The sequence below is a fragment of the Scyliorhinus canicula genome, chromosome 17 (genome assembly GCF_902713615.1).
Source record: "Scyliorhinus canicula chromosome 17, sScyCan1.1, whole genome shotgun sequence".
NCBI classification, from domain to species: domain Eukaryota; kingdom Metazoa; phylum Chordata; class Chondrichthyes; order Carcharhiniformes; family Scyliorhinidae; genus Scyliorhinus; species Scyliorhinus canicula.
Window position 1 is genome coordinate 268,206 of NC_052162.1, and position 17,520 is coordinate 285,725.

The window sequence follows — 17,520 nt, forward strand, 5'->3', positions numbered from 1 at the left end:
TTTTCTTTCAATTGGTTACAGATGCGATGGGCTGAATAGCCTCCTTCTGCATGGTAATGATTCTATGAAATCGTAATTGTTGGGTTGGTAGGAAATATCGAGGCAGTGGCGAGGAAGTGATGAGTGGTGTGCCACAGGAATCAGAGACGGGGGGAGGGGACGGGGGGAGGGGACGGGGGGATGGGGACGGGGGGAGGGGGACGGGGGGAGGGGACGGGGGGAGGGGACGGGGGAGGGGCCGGGGGGAGGGGCCGGGGGAGGGCCGGGGGGAGGGGCCGGGGGGAGGGGCCGGGGGGAGGGGCCGGGGGGAGGGGCCGGGGGGAGGGGCCGGGCGGAGGGGCCGGGGGAGGGGCCGGGGGGAGGGGCCGGGGGGAGGGGCCGGGGGGAGGGGCCGGGGGGAGGGGCCGGGGGGAGGGGCCGGGGGGGGGGGCCGGGGGGAGGGGCCGGGGGGGAGGGGCCGGGGGGGAGGGGCCGGGGGGGAGGGGCCGGGGGAGGGGCCGGGGGAGGGAGGGGCCGGGGGAGGGGCCGGGGGAGGGGCCGGGGGAGGGGCCGGGGGAGGGGACGGGGGACGGGGAGGGGACGGGGGACGGGGGACGGGGAGGACGGGGAGGGGACGAGGAAATGATGAGTGGTGTGCCATAGGGAAAAGTGACGAGGACGAGACGAGGACGAGACGAGGACGAGACGAGGACGAGACGAGGAAGAGACGAGGAAGAGACGAGGAAGAGACGAGGAAGAGACGAGGAAGAGACGAGGAGGTGACGAGGAGGTGACGAGGAGGTGACGAGGAGGTGACGAGGAGGTGACGAGGAGGTGACGAGGAGGAGACGAGGAGGAGACGAGGAAGTGACGAGGAAGTGACAAGTGGTGTGCCATAGGGAAAAGTGACGAGGACGAGACGAGGACGAGACGAGGACGAGACGAGGACGAGACGAGGACGAGACGAGGACGAGACGAGGACGAGACGAGGACGAGACGAGGACGAGACGAGGACGAGACGAGGACGAGACGAGGACGAGACGAGGACGAGACGAGGACGAGACGAGGAAGAGACGAGGAAGAGACGAGGAAGAGACGAGGAAGAGACGAGGAAGAGACGAGGAAGAGACGAGGAAGAGACAAGTGGTGTGCCATAGGGATCAGCGGCGAGGAAGTGACTTGTTTAAGAAGGGTAGCAAGGATAATCCAGGGAACTACAGGCCGGTGAGCCTCATGTCAGTGGTAGGGAAATTACTGGAGAGAATTCTTCGACACAGGGTCTACTTCTATTTCGAAGCAAACATACGTATTAGTGAGAGGCAGCACGGTTTTGTGAAGTGGAGGTTGTGACTCACTAACTTGATTGAGTTTTTCCAAAGAGGTCACAAAGTTGATTGATGCAGGCAGGGCAGTGGATGTTGTCTATATGGACTTCAGTAAGGCCTTTGAAAAGGTCCCTCATGGTCGACTGGTGCAAAAGGTGAAGTCACACGGGATCAGGGGTGAGCTGGCAAGATGGATACAGTACTGGCTAGGTCATAGAAGGCAGAGAGTAGCAATGGAAGAGTGCTTTTCTGATTGGAGGGCTGTGACTAGTGGTGTTCCGCAGGGATCAGTGCTGGGACCTTTGCTGTTCGTAGTATATATAAATGATTTGAAGGAAAATGTAACTGGTCTGATTAGTAAGTTTGCAGATGACACAAAGATAGGTAGAATTGCGGATAGTGATGAGGACTGTCAGAGGATACAGCAGGATTTAGATCATTTGGAGACTTGGGCAGAGAGATGGCAGATGGAGTTTAATCCGGACAAATGTGAGGTAATGCATTTTGGAAGGTCTAATGCAGGTAGGGAATAAACAGTGAATGGTAGAATCCTCAAGATTATTGACAGTCAGAGAGATCTAGGTGTACAGGTCCACAGGTCACTGAAAGGGGCAACACAGGTGGAGAAGGTAGTCAAGAAGGCATACGGCATGCTTGCCTTCATTGGCCGGGGTATTGAGTATAAGAATTGGCAAGTCATGTTGCAGCTGTGTAGAACCTTAGTTAGGCCACACTTGGAGTATAGCGTTCGATTCTGGTCGCCACACTACCAGAAGGATGTGGAGGCTTTAGAGAGGGTGCAGAAGAGATTTACCAGGATGTTGCAAGGTATGGAGGGCATTAGCTATGAGGAGCGGTTGAATAAACTCGGTTTGTTCTCACTGGAACGACGGAGGTTGAGGGCCGACCTCATAGAGGTCTACAAAATTATGAGGGGCATAGACAGAGTGGATAGTCAGAGGCTTTTCCCCAGGTTCAGGGGTCAATTACTAGGGGGCATAGGTTTAAGGTGCGAGGGGCAAGGTTTAGAGGAGATGTACGAGGCAAGTTTTTTTTACACAGAGGGTAGTGGGTGCCTGGAACTCGCTGCTGGAGGAGGTGGTGGAAGCAGGGACGATAGTGACATTTAAGGGGCATCTTGACAAATACATGAATAGGATGGGAACAGACGGATACGGACCTAGGAAGTGTAGAAGATTTTAGACGAGCAGCATGGTCGGCGCAGACTTGGAGGACCGAATGGCCTGTTCCTGTGCTGTACTTTTCTTTGTTCTCTGTTAAGTGACGAGGTAGTGATGAGGAAGTGACAAGTGACGTGACGAGTGGTGTTCCACAGGGATCGGTGATAAGCAAGTGATGAGGAAGTGACAAGGAAGTGGCGAGGAGGTGACGAGTGGTGTCCCACAGGGATCAGTGACGAGGAGGTGACGAGTGGTGTCCCACAGGGATCAGTGACGAGGAGGTGACGAGTGGTGTCCCACAGGGATCAGTGGCGAGGAGGTGACGAGTGGTGTCCCACAGGGATCAGTGGCGAGGAGGTGACGAGTGGTGTCACACAGGGATCGGTGATAAGGAAGTGATGAGGAAGTGACGAGGAGGTGATGAGTGGTGTCCCACAGGGATCAGTAATGAGGAGGTGATGAGTGGTGTCCCACAGGGATCAGTAATGAGGAGGTGATGAGTGGTGTCCCACAGGGATCAGTGACGAGGAGGTGATGAGTGGTGTCCCACAGGGATCAGTAACGAGGAGGTGATGAGTGGTGTCCCACAGGGATCAGTAATGAGGAGGTGACGAGTGGTGTCCCACAGGGATCAGTAACGAGGAGGTGATGAGTGGTGTCCCACAGGGATCAGTAACGAGGAGGTGACGAGTGGTGTCCCACAGGGATCAGTGACGAGGAGGTGACGAGTGGTGTCCCACAGGGATCAGTAACGAGGAGGTGATGAGTGGTGTCCCACAGGGATCAGTAACGAGGAGGTGATGAGTGGTGTCCCACAGGGATCAGTGGCGAGGAGGTGACGAGTGGTGTCCCACAGGGATCAGTGACGAGGAGGGTGACGAGTGGTGTCCCACAGGGATCAGTAACGAGGAGGTGACGAGTGGTGTCCCACAGGGATCAGTAACGAGGAGGTGATGAGTGGTGTCCCACAGGGATCAGTAACGAGGAGGTGACGAGTGGTGTCCCACAGGGATCAGTGACGAGGAGGTGATGAGTGGTGTCCCACAGGGATCAGTAACGAGGAGGTGATGAGTGGTGTCCCACAGGGATCAGTGACGAGGAGGTGACGAGTGGTGTCCCACAGGGATCAGTGACGAGGAGGTGACGAGTGGTGTCCCACAGGGATCAGTAACGAGGTGATGAGTGGTGTCCCGCAGGGATCAGTGACGAGGAGGTGACGAGTGGTGTCCCACAGGGATCAGTAACGAGGAGGTGACGAGTGGTGTCCCACAGGGATCGGTGATAAGGAAGTGATGAGGAAGTGACGAGGAGGTGACGAGTGGTGTCCCACAGGGATCAGTAACGAGGTGGTGACGAGTGGTGTCCCACAGGGATCAGTAACGAGGTGGTGACGAGTGGTGTCCCACAGGGATCAGTGGCGAGGTGACGAGTGGTGTCCCACAGGGATCAGTGGCGAGGTGACGAGTGGTGTCCCACAGGGATCAGTGGCGAGGTGACGTGTGGTGTCCCACAGGGATCGGTGTTTGGGCCTCAAATTTATACAATTTATGTCAATGAGTTGAATGAAGAGGCTGAAGGTCCGGTTCTTAAATTTGCGGACGACAAAGATAGGTCTGAAAATAAATTGATGATGACGTAAGGAGGTTACAAAGGGACATTGAGAGGTTGAATGGACAAAGATCTGGCAAATGGAGAATAATGTGAGCAGCAGGGTAGCATGGTGGTTAGCATAATTGCTTCACAGCTCCAGGGTCCCAGGTTCGATTCCCGGCTTGGGTCACTGTCTGTGCGGAGTCTGCACGTTCTCACCGTGTCTGCGTGGGTTTCCTCCGGGTGCTCCGGTTTCCTCCCATAGTCCAAAGCTGTGCAGGTTAGGCAGATTGACTAAATTGCCCTTAGTGTCCAAAATTGCCCTTAGTGTTGGGTGGGGTTACTGGGTTATGGGGATAGGGTGGAGGTGTGGGCTTGGGTAGGGTGCTCTTTGCAAGAGCTGGTGCAGACTTGATGGGCCGAATAGCCTCCTTCTGCACTGTAAATTCTATGAAATGTGAAATTGTCTATTTTGGCAGGAAGAATAAATTTTTTAAATGATCTAAAAGGTGACAGATTGCACAGCTCAGAGCTGCAGAGGGATCTGGGTGTCCTAGTGCATGAATTGCAAAAGGCGACTATACAGGTACAGCGAGTAATTAGGAAACTTAATAGAATGTTCAGTGTTCATTATGCGGAGAATTGATTACAAAAATAGGAAATTTATGCTTCAACTGTTGAGGACATTGATGAGACATCAGGAATATAGTGGTCAATATTGGCCTCCATCTTTAAGGAAAGATGTAATTGCATTAGCACATCGGAGAATTTTACTCGACTCATCCCAGGAATAGTAAGAAGTCTTACAACACCAGGTTAAACACTAGCTTTCGGAACACTGCTCCTTCCTCAGGTGAATGATTCACCTGAGGAAGGAGCAGTGCTCCGAAAGCTAGTGCTTAAAACAAACATGTTGGACTTTAATCTGGTATTGTAAGACTTCTTACTGTGCTCACCCCAGTCCAACACCGGCATCTCCACATCATAGCATCCCATTTTAATCAGAAAAAATGAATTGGATACTCTAACCTTTTAAAATAAAAAAAAAGAGTAAGAGGCAAAGTATTCAACATTCTGAGGGGTACTGACAGGATAGATGTGGAGAGAATGTTACCATTTATGGAAGAATCTAGAACTAGGGTTACTGTTTAAAAATAAGAGGTCACTCATTGAAGACAGAGATGAGGAGAATTCTTTCCTCTCAGAGGGTCTTGAGCCTCTGGAACTCTGGGAGCAGAGTATTTACAAGGCAGAGTGGATTGATTCTTAATTTACACGTCAGTGAAAGGTTATCGGGGATGGGCAGGGATGTGGGGAACATTCCGGGTCCATTTTGTTCGGGTACACCGAGGGAGAATTCAGAATATCCAATTCACCTAACAGCACGTCTTTTGGGACTTGTGGGAGGAAACCGGAGCACCCGGAGTAAACCCAAGCAGACACAGGGAGAACGCGCAGACTTCGCACAGGCAGTGACTCAGCCGGGAATCGAACCTGCGACACTGGAGCTGTGAAGCAACAGTGCTAACCACTGTCCTAGCATGCCTCCCATGCCATTATCATACCTGCTGCCACCACTTCCCCAGGCAGCACGTTCCATATATTTACCACCCTCTGTGTAAAAAAACTTGCCTCAAACATCTGTTCTAAACTTTTCCCCACGCACTTTATAACTAGATCCCTAGTACCTGACTCTCCTACCCCGGGAAAGAGCATCTGACTATCCACTCTGTCCATGCCACTCATAATCTTGTAGACCTCTATCAGGTCGCCTCTCAACCTCCGTCGCTCCAGTGTGAACAGACCGAGTTTATCTAATCTCTCCTCATAGCTAATGCCCTCCATACTGGGCAACATAAACCGCTTCTGTACCCTCTTCAGAGCATCCACATCTTTCTGGTAGTGTGGCGACCAGAACTGTACACAATATTCCAAATGAGGCCTAACTAAGGTCCTGCAGAGCTGCAACATGACTTGCCAATTTTTATATTCAATGCCCCGACCGATGAAGGTCAGCATGCCGTATGCCTCTTTTAAAATAAATTTAGAGTACCCAATTCATCTTTTCCAATTAAGGGGTAATTTAGCGTGGCCAATCCACCTACCCTGCACATCGTTGGGTTGTGGAGGCGAAACCCACGCAAACATGGGGAGAATGTGCAAACTCCACACGGACAGTGACCCAGAGCCGGGATCGAACCTGGGACCTCGGCGCCGTGAGGCAGCAATGCTAACCACTGTGCCACCGTGCTGCCCCTGCCGTATGCCTTCTTGACCACCTTGTCCAAATGCGTTGCCACTTTCAGTGATCCGTGGACATGCAAGCCCAGATCTCTCTGCCTGTCAACAGGTGATTAAGAAGCGAATGAAGTTTTGTCCTTCATTGCTAGTGGGGTGGAATTTAAGACTAGGGAGGTTATGCTGCAACTGTAGAAGGTGTTAGTGAGGCCATACCTGGAGTATTGTGTTCAGATTTGGTCTCCTTACCTGATAAAGGATGTACTGGCGCTGGAGGGTGTGCAGAGGAGATCGACTAGGTTAATCCCAGAGTTGAGGGTGTTGGATTTCGAGGAGAGGTTGAGTAGACTGGGACTGTACTCGTTGGAATTTAGAAGGATGCATGGGAATCTTACAGAAACATATAAAATTAGAAAGGAATAGATAGGATAGATGCGGGCAGGTTGTTTCCACTGGCGGGTGAAAGCAGAACTAGGGGGCATAGCCTCAAAATAAGGGGAAGTAGATTCAGGACTGAGCTTAGGAGGAACTTCTTCACCCAAAGGGTTGTGAATCTATGGAATTCCTTGCCCAGTGAAGCAGTTGAGGCTCCTTCATTAAATGTTTTCAAGATTAAGATAGATAGTTTTATGAAGAATAAAGGAATAAAGGGTTATAGTGTTCAGGCAGGAAAGTGGAGCTGAATCCACAAAAGATCAGCCATGATCTCCACCATTGAATGGTGGAGCAGGCTCGAAGAGCCAGATGTCCTACTCCTGCTCCTAGTTCTTATGTACTCGCAAGAGTTCTGTCATTTACTGTGCAATTCCTACATGCGTTGGATCTTCCAAAGTGCATTACCTCACACTTGTCCAGATTAAACTCCATCTCTCCACCCAAGACTCCAACCAGTTTATATCCTGCTGTATCCTCTGACAATCCTCTTCACTATCCGCAACTCCACCAATTTGTGTCGTCTGTGAACTTACTAATCAGACCAGCTAGAATTTCTTCCAAATCATTTAAATGCACTACAAACAACAAAGGCCTTAAACTGATCCCTGTGGAACGCCGCTAGTCACAGCCTTCCATTCAGAAAAATACCCTTCTACTGCTATCCTGTCTTCTGTGCCCAAGCCAGTTCTGTATCCAACTTGCCAGCTCTCCTCTGATCCCATGTGACTTCACCTTTTGTACCAGTCTACCATGAGGTACCTTGTCAAAGGCTTTACTGAAGTCCATGTAGACAACATCTACTGCCTTTCCCTCATCTATTATCTTTGTCACTTCCTTGAAAAACTTGATCAAATTAGTGAGGCACGACCTCCCCTTCACAAAACCATGCTGTCCATCACTAATAAGTCCATTTGTTTCCAAATGTGAGTAAATCCTACCTCTAAGAATCTTTCGCAATAATTTCCCAATCACTGACGTAAGGCTCCCCGGCCTATAATTTCCTGGATTATCCCTGCTGCCCTTCTTAAACAATGGAACAACATTGGCTACTCTCCAGTCCTCTGGAATTTCACCTGTAGCCAATACAAAGATAACGGTCAAGGCCCCAGCAATTTCCTCCCTTGCCTCCCTCTGTATTTAAGGTCCTGGGGATTTATCTGCTTTTTAAGATGCCCAACACCTCCTCTTTATTATCAACATGACTCAGAATATCTACACACTCGAGCCTATATTTCTCATCCAACAAGTCCTTCCCTTTGGTGAATACTGAGGCAAAGTATTCATTCAGTATCTCTCCCATTTCCCCTGGTTCCATACATAGATTCCCTCCAATATCCTTGAATGGACCAACCCTTTCTCTGGCTACCCTCTTGCTCTTTACATATATTTAAAACGCCATGGGATTTTTCTTAATCCTGTTTGTGAATGGTATTTCATGACTCCTTTTAGCCTTCCTAACTCCTACCTTAAGTTCCTTCTTACTTGCTTTATATTCTTCAAGGGCTTCATCTGTCCTAAGCTTTTTAGACCTTACGAATACTTCCTTTTCCTTTTTGACAAGAATCATAATAGCCCTCATTATCCATGTTTCCCTATACTTGCCACCCTTATCTTTCATCCTCACAGGTACATGCTTGTCCTTGATTGATTGATTTGATTTATTGTCACATGTACCGAAGTACAGTGAAAAGTATTTTTCTGTGGCCAAGGGAACGTACACAGTACGTACATAGTAGACACAAGACTAATCAACAGGGAACATTGACAAATGTACATCGACAAAACAGTGATTGGTTACAGTGCGGAGCAAGGGGCCAAACAAAGCAAATACATGAGCAAGAGCAGCATAGGGCGTCGTGAGTAGTGTTTTTACAGGGAACAGATCAGTCCGAGGGGGAGTCATTGAGGAGTCTGGTAGCTGTGGGGAAGAAGCTGTTCCTATGTCTGGATGTGCGAGTCTTCAGACTTCTGTACCTTGTCGCAATGAATTCTAATCAACTGACATTTGAAAGCCTGCCACATGCCAGATGTTGATTTTCCTTCAAACAGCCTCGCCCCGTCAACACTCTCCAGATCCTGCCGAATGCTGTTGTAATTAGCCTTCCTCCAGTCTAACACCTTCACCCAAGTACCACTCTTGTCCTTTTCCACAAGCAGCTTAAAACTTAGAGAATTATGATCACTGTTCCCGAAATGATCTCCTGCTGAAATTTTGATCCTCATTCCCCAGCACCAGGTCTAATATGGCCCCTTCCCAAGTTGGGCTATTTACATATTGTTTCAAGAAACCCTCCTGGATGCTCCGTACAAATTCTGCTCCATCCATGCCTCCAGCAGTAAGTGTGTCCCAGTCAATATCGGGAAAGTTAAAATCACCCATCACAACAACCCTATTGTTTCTGCATCTTTCCAAGATCTGTCTGCATATCTGTTCCTCTGTCTCCCACTGGCTGTTAGAAGGTCTGTAGTAAACCCCCAACATTGTGACAGCACCCTTCCTATTCCTGAGCTCTATCCAGATTGCCTCGCTGCCTGAACCCTCCAAGGTGTCCTCCCTCAGCACAGCTGTGATATTCTCCTTAACCAAGAGAGAGGTTTTGCACCCCCCTCTATCTATCCTGGAAAGTTTAGTTGCCAATCGTGCCCCTCTTTCAACCAAGTTTCTATCATAGAATATTTTCATAGAATTTACAGTGCAGAAGGAGGTCATTCAGCCCATCGAGTCTGCACCGGCTCTTGGAAAGAGCACCCTACCCAAGGTCAACAACTCCACCTATCCCCCTAACCCAGTAACCCCACCCAACACTAAGGGCAATTTATCATGGCCAATCCACCTAACCTGCACATCTTTGGACTGTGGGAGGAAACCGGAGCACCTGGAGGAAACCCACGCACACACGGGGAGGATGTGCAGACTCCGCACAGACAGTGACCCAAGCCGGAATCGAACCTGGGACACTGGAGCTGTGAAGCGATTGTGCTATCCACAATGCTACCGTGCTGCCCTTAATTCCGCTAATCTAAGTTCTAAGTTCATTTGCCTTACCCGAAATACTCCTCGCATTGAATCTAATGCACTTCAGCCCACCAGCCCCACTACGTTGAACAACCAGACATAGGAGCAGAATTGGGCCACTCTGCATTGAGTCTGCTCCGCCATTCAATCATGGCTATTTTCTCATCCCCATTCTCCTGCCTTCTCCCCATATCCCCGATCCCCTTATTAATCAAGAACATATCCATCTATGTCTTAAAGACATTCAGTAATTTGGCCTCCACAGCCTTCTGTGGCAAAGAGATTCACCATCCTCTGGCTGAAGAAATTCCTCCTCATCTCTGCTTTAAAGGATCGTCTCTTTAGTCTGAGATGGTGTCCTCTGGTTCTAGTTTTCCTACAAGTGGAAACATCCTCTCAACGTCCACTCTATCCAGGCCTCGCAGCATCCTGTAAGTTTCAATAAGACCCCCTCATCCTTCTAAACTCCAACGAGAACAGACCCAGAGTCCTCAACCTTTCCTCATACGACAAGTTCTTCATTCCAGGGATCATTCTTGTGAACCTCCTCTGGACCCTTTCCAAGGCCAGCACGTCCTTCCTTAGATACGGGGCCCAAAACTGCTCACAATACTCCAAATGGGGTCTGACCAGAGCCTTATACAATTTCAGAAGTACATCCCTGGTCTTGTATTCTAGTCCTCTTGACATGAATGCTAACATTGCATTTGCCTTCCTAACCGCCGACTGAACCTGCACGTTAACCTTAAGAGAATCGTGAACATGGACTCCCAAGTCCCTTTAAGTTTCTGATTTCCGAAGCATTTCCCCATTTAGAAATAGTCTATGTCTAAATTCCTCTTTGCAAAATGCATAATCTCGCACTTTTACACATTGTATTTCATTTGCCACTTCATTGCCCACTCTCCTGGCTTATCCAAATCCTTCTGCAGCCCCCTTGCTTCCTCAGTAGTCCCTCTACAGATCTTTATATCATTTGGCAACTTAGCAACAGTTCCTTCAGTTCCTTCTTCCAGATCATTAATGTATATTGTGAAAAGTTGTGGTCCCAGCACAGACCCCTGAGGCACACCATTAGTCACTGGCTGCCATCCTGAAAAAGACCCCTTTATCCCCACTCTCTGCCTTCTGCCTGTCAGCCAATCCTCTATCCATGCCAGGATCTTACCCTGAACACCATGGGCTCTTATTTAAGTCTCCTGTGCGGCAGCTTGTCAAAGGTCTTCTGGAGATCTAAATAAATCACGTCCACTGGTTCTCCTTTGTCTCACTTCCTTGTTACCTCCTCAAAGAACTCTAACAGATTTGTCAGACATGAAAATGAAAATGAAATGAAATGAAAATCGCTTATTGTCACGAGTAGGCTTCAATGAAGTTACTGTGAAAAGCCCCTAGTCGCCACATTCCGGCGCCTGTTCGGGGAGGCTGTTACGGACCTCCCTTTAACAAAGCCGTGCTGACTCAGTCCTATTTTATCATGTATTTCGAAGTACTTCGCAATCTCATCTTTAATAATAATCTCCAAGTGGGTTAGCCCTGTAGCCTCACGGTGCCGAGGTCACAGGTTCGATCCCGGCTCTGGGTCACTGTCCGTGTGGAGTTTGTACATTCTCCCCGTGTCTGCGTGGGTTTCACCCCCACAACCCAAAGATGTGCAGAGTAGGTGGATTGGCTGTGGCCACTTTCCATCCTCTGGGACCCTTCCTGTCTCCCAGTGATTCCTGAAAGATCACCGCCAATGCCTCCACAATCTCTTTCAGAACCCTGGAGTATAGTCCATCCTGTCCTGGTAATTTATCCCCCTTCAGACCATTCAGTTTCCCTCCCTGCCTGCTCTTCCTCTTAATCTTACTGCCTTAATCTGTAGCTCTCCCTCAGTTATGATTAGTAAGTTTGCAGACGATTCAAAGGTTGGTGGAATTGTGGATGGCGATGAGGACTGTCAGAGGATACAGCAGGATTTAGATAGTTTGGAGACTTGGGCGGAGAGATGGCAGATGGAGTTTAATCCGGACAAATGTGAGGTAATGCATTTTGGAAGGTCTAATGCAGGTAGGGAATATACAGTGAATGGTAGACCCCTCAAGAGCATTGACAGTCAGAGAGATCTAGGTGTACAGGTCCACAGGTAGAGGAGGTAGTCAAGAAGGCATACGCATGCTGGCCTTCATTGGCCGGGGCATTGAGTATAAGAATTGGCAAGCCATGTTGCAGCTGTATAGAACCTTAGTTAGGCCACACTTGGAGTATAGTGTTCGATTCTGGTCGCCACACTACCAGAAGGATGTGGAGGCTTTAGAGAGGGTGCAGAAGAGATTTACCAGGATGTTGCCTGGTATGGAGGGCATTAGCTATGAGGAGGGGTTGAATAAACCCGGTTTGTTCTCACTGGAACAACGGAGGTTGAGGGGTGACCTGATAGAGGTCTACAACATTATGAGGGGCATAGACAGAGTGGATAGTAAGAGGCTTTTCCCCAGGTTCAGGGGTCAATTACAAGGGGCATAGGTTTAAGGTACGAGGGGCAAGGTTTAGAGGAGATGTACGAGGCGTTTTTTTACACAGAGGGTAGTGGGATGCCTAGAACTCGCTGCTGGAGGAGGTGGTGGAAGCAGGGACGATAGTGACATTTAAGGGGCATCTTCACGACCTCCGGTGGCGGCAATGAGGAGCTAAGCCGCACATTCGGCAGCTCCCGCTGAAAACGGACTTTGGGGCTCTTTTCAGGGCCCCCAATGGAGCTGTGACGGCAAATCCCGACGTGGGAAGAGGACAGGAGTGGACCCCAACGGTCCTATGGTCCGGACCAGGAGTGGAGTAAGGAGAAAACCGGAGAAAGCACCCCTGAAAAAGCAGGGAAAGGAAGATAAAATGGCGGCCGGCGGAGGCCTTGAGGAGCTGAGGCAGTGGGCTCAGGAACAGCAGGCGACTCTGCTGCGCTGCTTCCAGGAGCTGAAGGTGGAGCTGCTGGAGTCGCTGAAGGTAACCAACAGGGAGCTGATGGAGACCCAGACAGCCCAGGGGGCTGCGATCCGGGAGCTGCAGCAGCAGGCCTCCGAAAGGGAGGATGAGGTCGTGGCCGTGGCGGGCAAGGTGGAGATGCACGAGGCGCTCCATAAAAGGTGGCAGGAGCGGTACGAGGAGCTGGACAACCGGTCGAGGAGGAAGAATTTGCAGATCCTGGGCCTCACAGAGGGGCTGGAGGGGTCGGACCTAGCGGCCTATGTGGTTGTTATGTTAAACTCGCTGATGGGGGCTGGGACCTTCCAGGGGCCCCTGGAGTTAGAGGGGGCCCACAGAATTCTGGCTAGGAGGCCCAAGCCGAACGAGCCGTCGCGGGCGGTGTTGGTGCGGTTTCATCAGTTCGTGGATCGTGAGTGTGTGCTCCGGTGGGCCAAGAAGGAGCGGAGCAGCAAAGTGGGAGAACACGGAGGTGAGGATCTTCCAGGGCTGGAGTGCAGAGGTGGCGAGGCGGATGGCCGGGTTTAACCGGACGAAGGCGGTGCTCCATAGATGGAGTGTGAAGTTCGGCATGTTGCAGCCGGCGCGTCTGTGGGTCACCTATAAGGATTGGCACCATTATTTTGAGTCCCCGGAGGAGGCGTGGGCCTTTGTGCAGGCCGAGAAACTGGACTCAAACTGAGGGTCTAAGATGGGGGATGCTGTATAATACTGTATCTGTATTTGCTTGGTTTAATGTAAGAAGTGGGTTGGCCTTAGGGTGGGTGGGCTGATGTCGATTTGTCTTTTCTATATGGGTTTTTCTGTAGGGGTCTGGTGGACGGGTTCGGGCAGGGGGGTAAACGGGGAGTTCGGGGAGCTGGTGGGGGGGGGGACTGACAATGGGAGTAGCCCTGGAGGAGGCGGGGCCGGGCAGGGCGAAAGCGCGGGCTTTCTGCGGGTTTCCCGCGCTGGGAGATGGTGGGGGCGGGGCTGGGCAGGGCGAAAGCGCGAGCTTTCTGCGGGTTTCCCGCGCTGGGAGATGGTGGGGGCGGGGCTGGGCAGGGCGAAAGCGCGGGCTTTCTGCGGGTTTCCCGTGCTGGGAGATGGTGGGGGCGGGGCCGGGCAGGGCGAAAGCGCGGGCTTTCTGCGGGTTTCCCGTGCTGGGAGATGGTGGGGGCGGGGCCGGGCAGGGCGAAAGCGCGAGCTTTCTGTGGGTTTCCCGTGCTGGGAGATGGTGGGGGCGGGGCCGGGGCTGAGAAGCGCGGGTCGTTGCTGGCTGTTTTCTTTTCCCGCGCAAGAGCGGGGGGCCATTGACAGACACAATGGAGGAGGGGGAGTCCCACGTGGGGAGGAGTCGGAGGTAGGGCGTGAGTCGCCGGGGTCAGAAGTTAGCTGGCTCACGGGAGTGCTATGGAGGGAGGGGCGCGGCTAGGAGGGATCCTAGCCTGGGGAGGGGAAGGGGGGGGGGGGGGGGGGTACCGGGTTGCTGCTGAAACGGTCAGGAAGGAGCTGGAGGACGCAGGGGGTGCTGGAGGGGGGAGGTGCCGCCATGGGAAACTGGCAGAGCGGGGGACGCTGGCCGGTGGTGGGCAAGGGATGGGGTATGGCTAATCGGCAGGGGAAGGGGGCAGGGAGCCCTCGGCTCCGGCTGATAACCTGGAATGTGAGGGGGCTGAATGGGCCAGTCAAACGGGCCCGGGTATTTGCGCACCTGAAGGGGCTGAAGGCAGATATGGCCATGCTCCAGGAGACACACCCGAGAGTGGTGGACCAGGTTCGGCTGAGGAAGGGGTGGGTGGGCCAAGTATTTCACTCAGGGCTGGATGAGAAGAGTAGGGGGGTGGCGATTCTGGTTTGAAAGAAGATGTCGTTTGAGGCGTTAAATGTGGTGGCTGACAGTGGCGGGAGATACGCGATGGTGAGTGGTAAGCTGCAGGGGGAGCGGGTGGTGTTGGTCAATGTTTACGCCCCAAATTGGGACGATGCGGGGTTTATGCGGCGTATGTGGGGCCGTATTCCGGACCTGGAGGTGGGGGGCCTGATCATTGGGGGGGGGGGGATAGGAGATATGCGGAGGCTCCAGAGGAGGGATTGCTTTGCTGGGGGAGAGGCGTAGCCTTCAGGTCAGATTCGACCTATTGACTACCAGAAAGGCGGAGGCTCAGTGGAGGAAAGCACAGGAGGCGGTGTATGAATATGGGGAGAAGGCGAGCCCCCAACTATGTCACGGGCGCTGATTTCCTTGATCCTGAAGCGGGACAAGGACCCTCTGCAGTGCGGGTCATATAGGCCAATTTCGCTGCTGAACGCCGACACTAAGCTGCTGGCAAAGATCCTGGCCACTAGAATAGAGGATTGCGTGCCCGGGGTCATTCATGAGGACCAGATGGGGTTTGTGAAGGGAAGGCAGTTGAATACGAACGTGCGAAGGCTCCTCAATGTCATTATGATGCCGGCTGTGGAAGGGGAGGCGGAGATAGTGGTGGCATTGGATGCGGAGAAGGCCTTTGATAGGGTTGAGTGGGAGTATCTGTGGGTGGTATTAGAGAGGTTTGGGGAGGGGTTTATCCATTGGGTGAGGCTGCTCTACGAGGCCCCGATGGCGAGTGTAGCCACAAATAGGAGGAGGTCGGATTACTTTCGGCTGTACCGGGGGACAAGACAGGGGTGCCCCCGGTCCCCCTTGCTCTTCGCGTTGGCGATTGAGCCCCTGGCCATGGCATTGAGGGAGTCAGGGAACTGGAGGGGCCTGGTGCGGGGTGGGGAGGAGCATCGAGTGTCGCTGTACGCAGACGACCTGTTGCTGTATGTGGCGGACCCGGTGGGGGGATGCCGGAGGTGATGAGGATTCTTAGTGAATTTGGGGGTTTCTCTGGGCATAAGTTGAACCTGGGCAAGAGCGAGTTGTTTGTGGTGCATCCGGGGGATCAAGAGGAGGGGATTGGTAGGCTCCCACTAAAGCAGGCAGGGAAGAGCTTCAGGTACCTAGGGGTCCAGGTGGCTGGGAGCTGGGGGGCCCTGCACAAGCTCAACCTCACAAGGTTGGTGGAGCAGATGGAGGAGGAGTTTAAGAGGTGGGATATGTTACCGCTGTCACTGGCGGGGAGGGTGCAGTCCGTTAAGATGACGGTGCTCCCGAGGTTTTTGTTCCTGTTCCAGTGCCTCCCCATCCTTATCCCGAAGGCCTTTTTTTAGGAGGGTCAACAGGAGTATCACGGGATTTGTCTGGGCGCATTGGACTCTGAGGGTGAGAAGAGTGTTCCTGGAACGGGGCAGGGATGGGGGGGGCTGGCGTTGCCCAACCTCTGTGGGTACTATTGGGCTGCCAACGCAGCGATGGTGCGTAAGTGGGTAACGGACGAGGAGGGGGCAGCGTGGAAGAGGATGGAGGTGGCGTCTTGTGTGGGCACGAGCCTGGAGGCGCTGGTAACGGCGCTGTTGCCGCTCCCTCCAACGAGGTATACCACGAGCCCGGTCAGGAAGGAGCTGGAGGACGCAGGGGGTGCTGGAGGGGGGGAGGTGCCGCCATGGGAAACTGGCAGAGCGGGGATGCTGGCCGGTGGTGGGCAAGGGATGGGGTATGGCTAATCGGCAGGGGAAGGGGGCAGGGAGCCCTCGGCTCCAGCTGATAACCTGGAATGTAGGGGGCTAAATGGGCCAGTCAAACGGGCCCGGGTATTTGCGCACCTGAAGGGACTGAAGGCAGATATGGCCATGCTCCAGGAGACACACCTGAGAGTGGTGGACCAGGTTCGGCTGAGGAAGGGGTGGGTGGGCCAAGTATTTCACTCAGGGCTGGATGAGAAGAGTAGGGGGGTGGCGATCCTGGTTTGGAAGAAGATGTCGTTTGAGGCGTTAAATGTGGTGGCTGACAGTGGCGGGAGATACGCGATGGTGAGTGGTAAGCTGCAGGGGGAGCGGGTGGTGTTGGTCAATGTTTACGCCCCAAATTGGGACGATGCGGGGTTTATGCGGCGTATGTGGGGCCGTATTCCGGACCTGGAGGTGGGGGGCCTGATCATTGGGGGGGGGGGGGATAGGAGATATGCGGAGGCTCCAGAGGAGGGATTGCTTTGCTGGGGGAGAGGCGTAGCCTTCAGGTCAGATTCGACATATTGACTACCAGAAAGGCGGAAGCTCAGTGGAGGAAAGCACAGGAGGCGGTGTATGAATATGGGGAGAAGGCGAGCCCCCAACTATGTCACGGGCGCTGATTTCCTTGATCCTGAAGCGGGACAAGGACCTTCTGCAGTGCGGGTCATATAGGCCAATTTCGCTGCTGAACGCCGACACTAAGCTGCTGGCAAAGATCCTGGCCACTAGAATAGAGGATTGCGTGCCCGGGGTCATTCATGAGGACCAGATGGGGTTTGTGAAGGGAAGGCAGTTGAATACGAACGTGCGAAGGCTCCTCAATGTCATTATGATGCCGGCCATGGAAGGGGAGGCAGAGATAGTGGTGGCATTGGATGCGGAGAAGGCCTTTGATAGGGTTGAGTGAGAGTATCTGTGGGTGGTATTGGAGAGGTTTGGGGAGGGGTTTATCCATTGGGTGAGGCTGCTCTACGCGGCCCCGATGGCGAGTGTAGCCACAAATAGGAGGAGGTCGGAGTACTTTCGGCTGTACCGGGGGACGAGACAGGGGTGCCCCCGGTCCCCCTTGCTCTTCGCGTTGGCGATTGAGCCACTGGCCATGGCATTGAGGGAGTCAGGGAACTGGAGGGGCCTGGTGCGGGGTGGGGAGGAGCATCGAGTGTCGCTGTACGCAGACGACCTGTTGCTGTATGTGGCGGACCCGGTGGGGGGGATGCCG

General features: G+C 52.8%; 1 protein-coding gene across 1 annotated transcript in view; it reads right to left on the reverse strand.

Annotated features, from left to right (window-relative positions):
• Positions 1-6,624, reverse strand: part of phf6 (PHD finger protein 6) — a 93,795-nt gene extending 87,171 nt beyond the window's left edge. The window contains exon 1 of the mRNA XM_038774339.1: positions 6,563-6,624. The gene's annotated coding sequence lies outside the window, so the exon portion shown is untranslated. The remainder of the gene's footprint in view (positions 1-6,562) is intronic.
• Between the last annotated feature and the right edge of the window lie 10,896 nt (positions 6,625-17,520).